Source organism: Salmo salar, chromosome ssa18 (assembly GCF_905237065.1).
Source record: "Salmo salar chromosome ssa18, Ssal_v3.1, whole genome shotgun sequence".
NCBI classification, from domain to species: Eukaryota; Metazoa; Chordata; class Actinopteri; order Salmoniformes; family Salmonidae; genus Salmo; species Salmo salar.
The window spans coordinates 72844781-72856325 of record NC_059459.1 but is presented as its reverse complement, the minus strand read 5'-3'; positions in this window follow the sequence as shown (position 1 = coordinate 72856325).

Below are 11545 nucleotides of genomic sequence, written 5' to 3'. Positions count from 1 at the left end.
CATAAGGTCTGGATTCCTTATATAGAATACTGTACGACAAAAGGAGTCTGTATTGGAAACATGCCCACGTCAGGGGAGATACCTATTTAAGTGATCCCTAGCTGCTGGGCTGCTTAGTCCTGGCCCTCGGGGTCTGCCGTAATGTTGGTTGTCACTCTGGCCTTGGACTAACATAGCTGAAACCTATAATGAATGTTTCCTAAAGCTGAGTGGAGTGTGTTGGTTTGGGGCGTAGCAGGATGGTGGACCCTAGGGGCAGGACGGGGTGACCCAGCTATATTGTGTGCAAGTAAAAAGAGCTCTTCATCACTATTAGACCTTTTTTTTTTAACTAGGCAAGTCAGTTAAGAACAAATTCATATTTACAATGACGGCTTACTCCAGCCAAACCCAGACTACACCCTATGGGACTCCAAATCACAGCCAGATGTGATGTAACCTGGATTTGAACCAGGTACTATAGTGACACCTCTTGCACTGAGATGCAGTGCCTTAGACCGCTACACCACACACACCTATGAGAATAATTATATGAAGGATGTATTGTTAATGTGTAGGTGTGTTTTTATCAAACTTTTTTGTTTTCCAAACCTTTCCTTGGGACATAAAAAACAAAGATGGGAAGGAAGTTGAGTTATTTACTAGACTGGCGAGGGTCGGATGTGTAGGTGGCTCGGGTTTGCTGGGCGGTCTGGCTGACATTTGATGTAAAGGATGTCTTAATGAAGACAATCAAACTCTTGATAGTTTATTTGTAAGAGTTGTTCATTTGTTAGGCTATTGGTTAAAGGTGCAACACAATATTGATAATTTAATTATCATTGTTCTAGTTCAGTCTTATCAATCACTTAAACATATTTAATAACAATCTCTTACCTAGCTTGATGACTGGGCATTTTTGCTTACTTTATGTTGTTCTAAACAGATATGGCTAGAAGGGCCATGGGGGGGGTAAAAGGATGGGTCAAAATCAAAGTAACAGTTAATGCAGCTGGTGGCCACACCAGATACTAAGTACTAGAGTGCATCTCCTCCTCGTGGATGCACCAGATTTGCCAGATGTTACCACACTCTTCCACCAAGGCACCTGCAAGTTCACAGACATTTCTGGTGGGAATGGCCCTAGCCATTTCAATGGGATTGAGATCAGGGCTCTTTGTTGGCCATGGCAGAACACTGACTTTCCTGTCTTGCAGGAAATCACGAACAGAACGAGCAGTATGGCTGGTGGCATTGTCATGCTGGAGGGTCATGTCAGGATGAGCCTGCAGGAAGGGTACCACATGAGGGACAGCATTGTTATTGCCTGCAATGACAACAAGCTCAGTCCAATGATGCTGTGGCACACCACCCCAGACCATGATGAACCCTCCACCTCCAAATTGATCCCGTTCCAGAGTACAGGCCTTGGTGTAACGCTCATTCCTTCGACGATAAACACATCTGACCATCACCCCTGGTGAGACAAAACCGCGACTCATCAGTGAAGAGCACATTTTGCCAGTCCTGTCTGGTCCAGCAACGGTGGGTTTGTGCCCATAGGCGACATTGTTGCCGGTGATGTCTGGTGAGGACCTGCCTTACAACAAGCCTGCAAGCCCTCAGTCCAGCCTCTCTCAGCCTATTGCGGACAGTCTGAGCACTGATGGAGGGATTGTGTGTTCCTGGTGTAACTCGGGGAGTTGTTGCCATTCTGTACCTGTCCCGCAGGTGTGATGTTCGGCTGTACTGATACTGCAAGGACGATCAGCTGTCCGTCCTGTATCCCTGCAGCGCTGTCTTAGGCATCTCACAGTATGGACATTGCAATTTATTGCCATGGCCACATCTGCAGTCCTCATGCCTTCTTGCAGCATGCCTAAGGCACATTCATGCAGATGAGCAGGGACCCTGGGCATCTTTGTTTTGATATTTTACAGAGTCAGTAGAAAGGCCTCTTTAGTGTCCTAAGTTTTCATAACTGTGACCTTAATTGCCTACCGTCAGTAAGCTGTTAGTGTCTTAACAACCATTCCACAGATGCATGTTCATTAATTGTTTATGGTTCATTGAACAAGCATGAGAAACAGTGTTTAAACCCTTTACAATGAAGATCTGTGAAGTTATTTCGATTTTTACGACTTGTCTTTGAAAGACAGGGTCCTAAAAAAGGGACGTCTCTTTTTTTGCTGAGTTTATATATACACACACAAAAGTATGTGGACACCTCTTCAAATGAGTGGATTTGTCTATTTCAGGCACTCCTGTTGCTGACAGGTGTATAAAATCAAGCACACAGCCATGCGATCTCCAGACAAACATTGGAAGTAGAATGCCCTTACTGAAGAGCTCAGTGACTTTCAACGTGGCACCGTCATAGGATGCCACCTTTCCAACATGTCAGTTTGTCAAATTTCTGCCCTGTTAAAGCTGCCCCAGTCAACTGTAAGTGCTGTTATCGTGAAGTGGAAACATCTAGGAGCAACAGCTGCGAAGTGGTAGGCCACACAAGCGGACAAATCTGGGTTTGGCAGATGCCAGGAGAAAGCTACCTTCCCCAATGCATAGTGCCAACTGTAAAGTTTGGTGGAGGAGGAATAATGGTCTGGGGCTGTTTTTCATGGTTCAGGCCAGGCCCCTTAGTTCCAGTGAAGGGAAATCTTAACGCTATAGCATACAATGACATTCTAGACGATTCTGTGCTTCCAACATGGTGGCAACAGTTTGGGGAAGGCCCTTTCGTGTTTCAGAATGACAATACCCCCATGCACAAAGTGAGGTCCATACAGAAATGGTTTGTTGACATCGGTGTGTAAGAACTTGACTGGCCTGCACAGAGCCCTGACCTCAACCCCATCGAACACCTTTGGGCTGAATTGAAATGCTCAACTGCAAACCAACATCAGTGCCCGACCTCACTAATGCTCGTGACGGAATGGAAGCAAGTCGCCACAGCAATGTTCCAACATCTCGTGGAAAGCCTTCCCAGCATAGTGGAGGCTGTTATAGCAGCAAAGGGGGGGAATATATTAATAGCCATGATTTTGGAATGAGAGATTTGTTGAGAAAGTGTCCACATAGTGCCAGTAATGTAGTGTACATACACACATTTGTTAACATGTTTTATAGTAAAACTCTGTTTTATATAATAAAACTAAAATAATAGTACTGTAAGAATGAATTGGTTTAGTTAACCATAATTCAAATTATAATGAAGAAATGGATCAATCATGAATAATATTAGGAATATTACAATCAACCAATCAATGACATAATGAATCGATAAATTACATATAAATCATTAAGTTACGCATTTTCTCCCTATGCCGACTGTGCCCATTAAATCTACTTGAATAAACACGAGTGTCACGCCCTGACCTTGGAGATCCTTTATTCTCTATTTTGGTTAGGTCGGGGTGTGACTAGGGTGGGCATTCTAGTTTCTTTATTTCTAAGTTGGCCTGATATTGTTCCCAATCAGAGGCAGCTGTCTATCGTTGTCTCTGATTGGGGATCATATTTAGGCAGCCTTTTCCCACCTATTGTTTGTGGTATCTTGTTTTTGGTTAGCTGCCTGTAAGCAGCCCAGAACTTTACGTTTTGTTTGTATTCTGTTGTTTTTTTTTCGTTGTTCTGTTAATAAGTTAAGATGTACACCTACCACGCTGCACCTTGGTCCAATCCTTCCATCAACGAGCGTAACACAGAGATGCATCCATTTACCCTTTAACCCACAGAATGTAAATAAAAACACACACTTTTCATGTTATGATAGTTTACATTTAGAAACTGAGAAAAAAAAACTAAAAAAAGAAATAGATTGAATCAATAACAAGAAAGCTGAAACATTTAGACATTAATTGCAATTCTAGTTTGAACAATAAGTGTGAAAACAATGCAGATGCAATTTGATATGTGTCAGTAATAATATTTAACTGTTGTTCGCTACTGAGTATAAAGAAGATGATACAAAGAATATATACAATACCAGTCAAAAGTTTAAACACACCTACTCATTCAAGGATTTTTCTTTATTTTTACTATTTTCTACATTGTAGAATATTAGTAAAGACATGAACTTTGAAATAACACATATGGAATCATGTAGTAACTAAGAAAGTGTTAAACAAATCAAAATACACTGCTCCAAAAAATAAAGGGAACACTTAAACAACACAATGTAACTCCAAGTCAATCACACTTCTGTGAAATCAAACTGTCCACTTAGGAAGCAACACTGATTGACAATAAATTTCACATGCTGTTGTGCAAATGAAATAGACAACAGGTGGAAATTATAGGCAATTAGCAAGACACCCCCAATAAAGGAGTGGTTCTGCAGGTGGGGACCACAGACCACTTCTCAGTTCCTATGCTTCCTGGCTGATGTTTTGGTCACTTTTGAATGCTGGCGGTGCTTTCACTCTAGTGGTAGCATGAGACGGAGTCTACAACCCACACAAGTGGCTCAGGTAGTGCAGCTCATCCAGGATGGCACATCAATGCGAGCTGTGGCAAGAAGGTTTGCTCTGTCTGTCAGCGTAGTGTCCAGAGCATGGAGGCGCTACCAGGAGACAGGCCAGTACATCAGGAGACGTGGAGGAGGCCGTAGGAGGGCAACAACCCAGCAGCAGGACCGCTATCTCCGCCTTTGTGCAAGGAGGAGCAGGAGAAGCACTGCCAAAGCCCTGCAAAATGACCTCCAGCAGGCCACAAATGTGCATGTGCCTGCTCAAACGGTCAGAAACAGACTCCATGAGGGTGGTATGAGGGCCCGACGTCCACAGGTGGGGGTTGTGCTTACAGCCCAACACCGTGCAGGACGTTTGGCATTTGTCAGAGAACACCAAGATTGGCAAATTCGCCACTGGCGCCCTGTGCTCTTCACAGATGAAAGCAGGTTCACACTGAGCACATGTGACAGACGTGACAGAGTCTGGAGACGCCGTGGAGAACGTTCTGCTGCCTGCAACATCCTCCAGCATGACCGATTTGGCGGTGGGTCAGTCATGGTGTGGGGTGGCATTTCTTTGGGGAGCCGCACAGCCCTCCATGTGCTCGCCAGAGGTAGCCTGACTGCCATTAGGTACCGAGATGAGATCCTCAGACCCCTTGTGAGACCATATGCTGGTGCGTTTGGCCCTGGGTTCCTCCTAATGCAAGACAATGCTAGACCTCATGTGGCTGGAGTGTGTCAGCAGTTACTGCAAGAGGAAGGCATTGATGCTATGGACTGGCCCGCCCGTTCCCCAGACTTGAATCTAATTGAGCACATCTGGGACATCATGTCTCGCTCCATCCACCAGCGCCACGTTGCACCACAGACTGTCCAGGAGTTGGCGGATGCTTTAGTCCAGGTCTGGGAGGAGATCCCTCAGGAGACCATCCGCCACCTCATCAGGAGCATGCCCAGGCGTTGTAGGGAGGTCATACAGGCACGTGGAGGCCACACACACTACTGAGCCTCATTTTGACTTGTTTTAAGGACATTACATCAAAGTTGGATCAGCCTGTAGTGTGATTTTCCACTTTAATTTTGAGTGTGACTCCAAATCCAGACCTCCATGGGTTGATAAATTGGGTTTCCATTGATTATTTTTGTGTGATTTTGTTATCAGCACATTCAACTATGTAAAGAAAAAAGTATTTAATAAGATTATTTCATTCATTCAGATCTAGGATGTGTTGTTTAAGTGTTCCCTTTATTTTTTTGAGCAGTATATATTTTATAGTAGACACCCTATGCCTTAATGACAGCTTTGCACACTCTTGGCATTCTCTCAACCAGCTTCATGAATAATCTTTTTCCAACAGTCTTGAAGGAGTTCCCACATATGCTGAGCATTTGTTAGCTGCTTTCCTTCACTCTGCAATCCAACTCATCCCAAACCATCTCAATTGGGTTGAGATCGGCTGATTGTGGAGGCCAGGTCACCTGATATAGCACCATCACTCTCCTTCTTGGTCAAATAGCCCTTACATAGCCTGGAGGTGTGTTTTTGGTCCCACTTTTATTTTATTTATTTCACCTTTATTTAACCAGGTAGGCTAGTTGAGAACAAGTTCTCATTTGCAACTGCGACCTGGCCAAGATAAAGCATAGCAATTCCACACATACAACAATACAGAGTTACACATGGAATAAACAAAACATAGAGTCAACAATACAGAAGAACAAAAGAAAGCAAAAAGTCTATATACAGTGAGTGCAAAAGAGGTAAGATAAGGGAGTTAAGGCAATAAATAGGCCATGGTGGCGAAGTAATTACAATATAGCAATTAAAGACTGGAACGGTAGGAGTGCAGATGATAAATGTGCAAGTAGAGATACTCGGCTGCAAAGGTGCAAGATAAATAAATAAATACAGTATAGGGAAGAGTTAGGTAGATAGATGGGCTGTTTATAGATGGGCTATGTACAGGTGCAGTGATCTGTGAGTTGCTCTGACAGCTGGTGCTTGAAGCTAGTGAGGGAGATATGAGTCACCAGCTTCAGTGATTTTTGCAGTTCGTTCCAGTCATTGGCAGCAGAGAACTGGAAGGAAAGACGACCAAAGGAGGAATTGGCTTTGGGGGTGACCAGTGAGATATACCTGCTGGAGCGCGTGCTACGAGTAGGTGCTGCTATGGTGACCAGTGAGCTGAGATTAGGCGGGGCTTTACCTAGCAGAGACTTGTAGATGACCTGTAGCCAGTGGGTTTGGCGACGAGTATGAAGCGAAGGCCAACCAACGAGAGCGTACAGGCCGCAGTGGTGGGTAGTGTATGGGGTTTTGGTGACAAAACGGATGGCACTGTGATAGACTGCATCCAATTTGTTGAGTAGAGTGTTGGAGGCTATTTTATAGATGACATCACCGAAGTCGAGGATCGGTAGGATGGACAGTTTTACGAGGGTATGTTTGGCAGCATGAGTGAAGGACGCTTTGTTGCGATATATGAAGCTGATTCTAGATTTAATTTAGGATTGGAGATGCTTAATGTGAGTCTGGAAGGAGAGTTTACAGTCTAACCAGACACCTAGGTATTTGTAGTTGTCCATGTATTCTAAGTCAGAGCCGTCCAGAGTAGTGATGCTGGATGGGCGAGCAGGTGCGGGCAGTGATCGATTGAATAGCATGCACTAAGCACAAACCAGATGGGATGGTGTATCGCTGCAGAATAATGTGGTAGCCATGCTGGTTAAGTGTGCCTTGATTTCTAAATAAAATCAGACAGTGTCACCAGTACCATCACACCTCCTTCCTTCATGCTTCACGGTCGGAACCACACATACGGAGATCATCCGTTCACCTACTCTGCGTCTCAACAAAGACAATGTCCATTGCTCGTGTTTCTTGGCCCAAGCAAGTCTCTTCTTCTTATTCCTTTAGTAGTGGTTTCTTTGCAGCAATTCAACCATGAGGGCCTGATTCACGCACCCTCCTATGAACAGTTGATGTTGAGATGTGTCTTACTTGAACTCTGTGAAGCATTTATTTGGGCTGCAATTTCTGAGGCTGTTAACTCTAATGAACTTATCCTCTGCAGCAGAGGTAACTCCATGGATTACAGGCAGCATCCGCACTGAGCTAAAGGCTAGAGCTGCGGCTTTCAAGGAGCGGGACTCTAACCTGGAAGCTGATAAGAAATCCCGCTATGCCCTCCGACGAACCATCAAACAAGCAAAGTGTCAATACAGGACTAAGATCGAGTTGTAAAACATCGGCACTGACGCTCGTCGGATGTGGCAGGGCCTGCAAACCATTTCAGACTACAAAGGGAAGCCCAGCCGAGAGCTGCCCAGTGACACGAGCCTACCGGACGAGCTAAACTACTTCTATGCTCGCCTCGAGGCAAATAACACTAAAACGTGCATGAGAGCACCAGCTGTACCAGAAGACTGTGATCACGCTCTCCGCAGCCGATGTGAGTAAGACCTTTACACAGGTCAACATTCACAAGGCCGCAAGGTCAGATGGATTACCAGGAGGTGTACTGCGTGCATGCGCAGACCAACTAGCAAGTGTCTTTACTGACATTTTCAACCTCTCCCTGTCCGAGTCTGTAATACAGACCACCATAGTGCATGTGCCCAAGAACACTAAGTTAACCTGCCTAAATGACTACTGACCCGTAGCACTCACATCTGTAGCCATAAAGTGCTTTGAAAGGCTGGTCATGGCTCATATCAACACCATCATCATCCCAGAAACCCTAGACCCACTCCAATTTGCATACCGCACTAACCTTTCCACCTGGGGGTGGCCCGTCGAAGTCCAGGATCCAGTTGCAGAGGGAGGTGTTTAATCCCAGAGTCCGTAGTTTATTGAGGAGCTTTGAGGGCCCTATGGAGTTGAACGCTGAGCTGTAGTCAATGAATAGCATTCTCACACAGGTGTTGCTTTTGTCCAGGTGGGAAATGTCAGTGTGTGGATTGGGTAGGCAACAACACATCCGCCATGCTGATCCTCAACACACGTGCCCCCCAGGGGTGCATGCCCATCCCCCTCCTGTACTCCCTGTTCACTCATGACTGCACGGCCAGGCACGACTCCAACACCATCATTAAATTTGCCAATGGCACAACAGTGGTAGGCCTGATCACCGACAACAATGAGACAGCCTATAGGGAGGAGGTCAGAGACCTGGCCATGTGGTGCCAGGACAACAACCTCACCCTCAACGTGATCACGACAAAGGAGATGATTGTGAACTAGAGGAAAAAGAAGACCAAGCACGCCCCCATTCTCATCGACAGGGCTGCAGTGGAGCAGGTCCTTGGTGTCCACATCACCAACAAACTAACATGGTCCAAGCACACCAAGACAGTCGTGAAGCGGGCATGACAAAATCTATTCCCCCTCAGGAGACCGAAAAAATTTGTCATGGGTCCTCAGATCCTCAAAAGGTTCTACAGCTGCACCATCGAGAGCATCCTGACTGGTTGCATCTCTGCCTCGTATGGCAACTGCTCGGCCTCCGACCGCAAGGCACTACAGAGGGTAGTGCGAACAGCCCAGTACATCACTGGGGCCAAGCTTCCTGCCATCCAGGACCTCTATACCAGGCGGTTAAGAGGAAGGCCCTAAATATTGTCAAAGATTCCAGCCACCCTAGTCATAGACTGTTCTCTCTGCTACCACACGGCAAGCGGTACCGGAGCGCCAAGTCTAGGTCCAAGAGGCTTATCAACAGCTTCTACCCTGTTGCACCCCTAAAATCTAAAAACATTTGTCATAAGAAACTAGCTCCCTGGTATACAGAAAATACACGAGCTCTGTAGCAAGCTTCCAGAAAATTGGAATGGAAATGGCGCCACACCAAACTGGAAGTCTTCCGACTAGCTTGGAAAGACAGTACCGTGCAGTATCGAAGAGCCCTCACTGCTGCTCGATCATCCTATTTTTCCAACTTAATTGAGGAAAATAAGAACAATCCGAAATTTATTTTTGATACCGTCGCAAAGTTAACTAATAAGCAGCATTCCCCAGGAGAGGATGGCTCTCACTTCAGCAGTGATGAATTCATTAACTTCTTTGAGGAAAAGATCATGACCATTAGAAAGCAAATTACAGACTCCTCTTTAAATCTGCGTATTCCTCCAAAGCTCTGTTGTCCTGAGTCTGCACAACCCTGCCAGGACCTAGGATCAAGGGAGACACTAAAGTGTTTTAGTACTATATCTCTTGACACAATGATGAAAATAATCATGGCCTCTAAACCTTCAAGCTGCATACTGGAACCTATTCCAACTAAACTACTGAAAGAGTTGCTTTCTGTGCTTGGCCCTCCTATGTTGAACATAATAAACGGCTCTCTATCCACCGGATGTGTACCAAACTCACTAAAAGTGGCAGTAATAAAGCCTCTCTTGAAAAAGCCAAATCTTGACCCAGAAATTATAAAAAACTATCGGCCTATATCGAATCTTTCATTCCTCTCAAAAAAAATTGAAAAAGCTGTTGCGCAGCAACTCACTGCCTTCCTGAAGACAAACAATGTATACGAAACACTTCAGTCTGGTTTTAGACCCCATCATAGCACTGAGACTGCACTTGTGAAGGTGGTAAATGACCTTTTAATGACGTCAGACCGAGGTTCTGCGTCTGTCCTCGTGCTCCTAGATCTTAGTGCTGCTTTTGATACCATCGATCACCACATTCTTTTGGAGAGATTGGAAACCCAAATTGGTCTACATGGACAAGTTCTGGCCTGGTTTAGGTCTTATCTGTCGGAAAGATATCAGTTCGTCTCTGTGAATGGTTTGTCCTCTGACAAATCAACTGTAAATTTCAGTCCTCCTCAACGTTCCGTTTTAGGACCAGTATTGTTTTCACTATATATTTTACCTCTTGGGGATGTCAGTCGAAAACATAATATTAAATTTCACTGCTATGCGGATGACACACAGCTGTACATTTCAATGAAACATGGTGAAGCCCCAAAATTGCCCTCGCTAGAAGCCTGTGTCTCAGACATAAGGAAGTGGATGGCGGAAAACTTTCTACTCTTAAACTCGGACAAAACAGAGATGCTTGTTCTAGGTCCCAAGAAACAAAGAGATCTTCTTTTGAATCTGACAATTAATCTGGATGGTTGTACAGTCGTCTCAAATAAAACTGTGAAGGACCTCGGCGTTACTCTGGACCCTGATCTCTCTTTTGAAGAACATATCAAGACTGTTTCAAGGACAGCTTTTTTCCATCTACGTAACATTGCAAAAATCTGTCCAAAAATGACGCAGAAAAATTTGATTTGATTTGATGACAGCTTTGCACACTATTGGCATTCTCTCAACCAGCTTCAAGAGGTAGTCACCTGGAATGCAGTTCAATTAACAGGTGTGCTTTGTTAAAAGTTAATTTGTGGAATTTCTATCCTTCTTAATGCGTTTGAGCCAATCAGTTGTATTGTGACAAGGTAGGGGTGGTATACAGAAGATGGCCCTATTTGGTAAAAGACCAAGTCCATATTATGGCAAGAACAACTCAAATAAGCAAAGAGAAACGACAGTCCATCATCACTTTAAGAACTTTGAAAGTTTCTTCAAGTTCAGTCGCAAAAACCAAGCGCAATGATACTGGCTCTCATGAGGACCACCACAGGAAAGGAAGACACAAATCAAAAACAATGTATTAGTCACAAGCGTTGAATACAGCAGGTGTAGACCTTACAGTGAAATGCTTACTTACGAGCCCCTAATCGACAGTGCAGTTAAAAAAAATACGGATAAGAATAAGAGATAAAAGTAGCAAGGAATTAAAGAGCACCAGTAAAAAAAAAGTATTTATATATATGTGTGTGTGTGTGTGTGTATATACATACATACATACATACATACATACATACATACATACATACATACATACATACATACAGGGGGGTGCCGGTACACAGTCAATGTGCGGGGGCACCGGTTAGTTGAGGTAGCATGTGCATGTACGATGTAGAGTTAATTAAAGTGACTATGCATAGATGCCTTTAGAGCGTGGTGTGGGGGGGGGGGCAATGCGAATAGTCTGGGTAGCCATTTGACTAGATGCTCAGGAGTCTTATGGCTTGTGGGGTAAATCAAATCAAATGT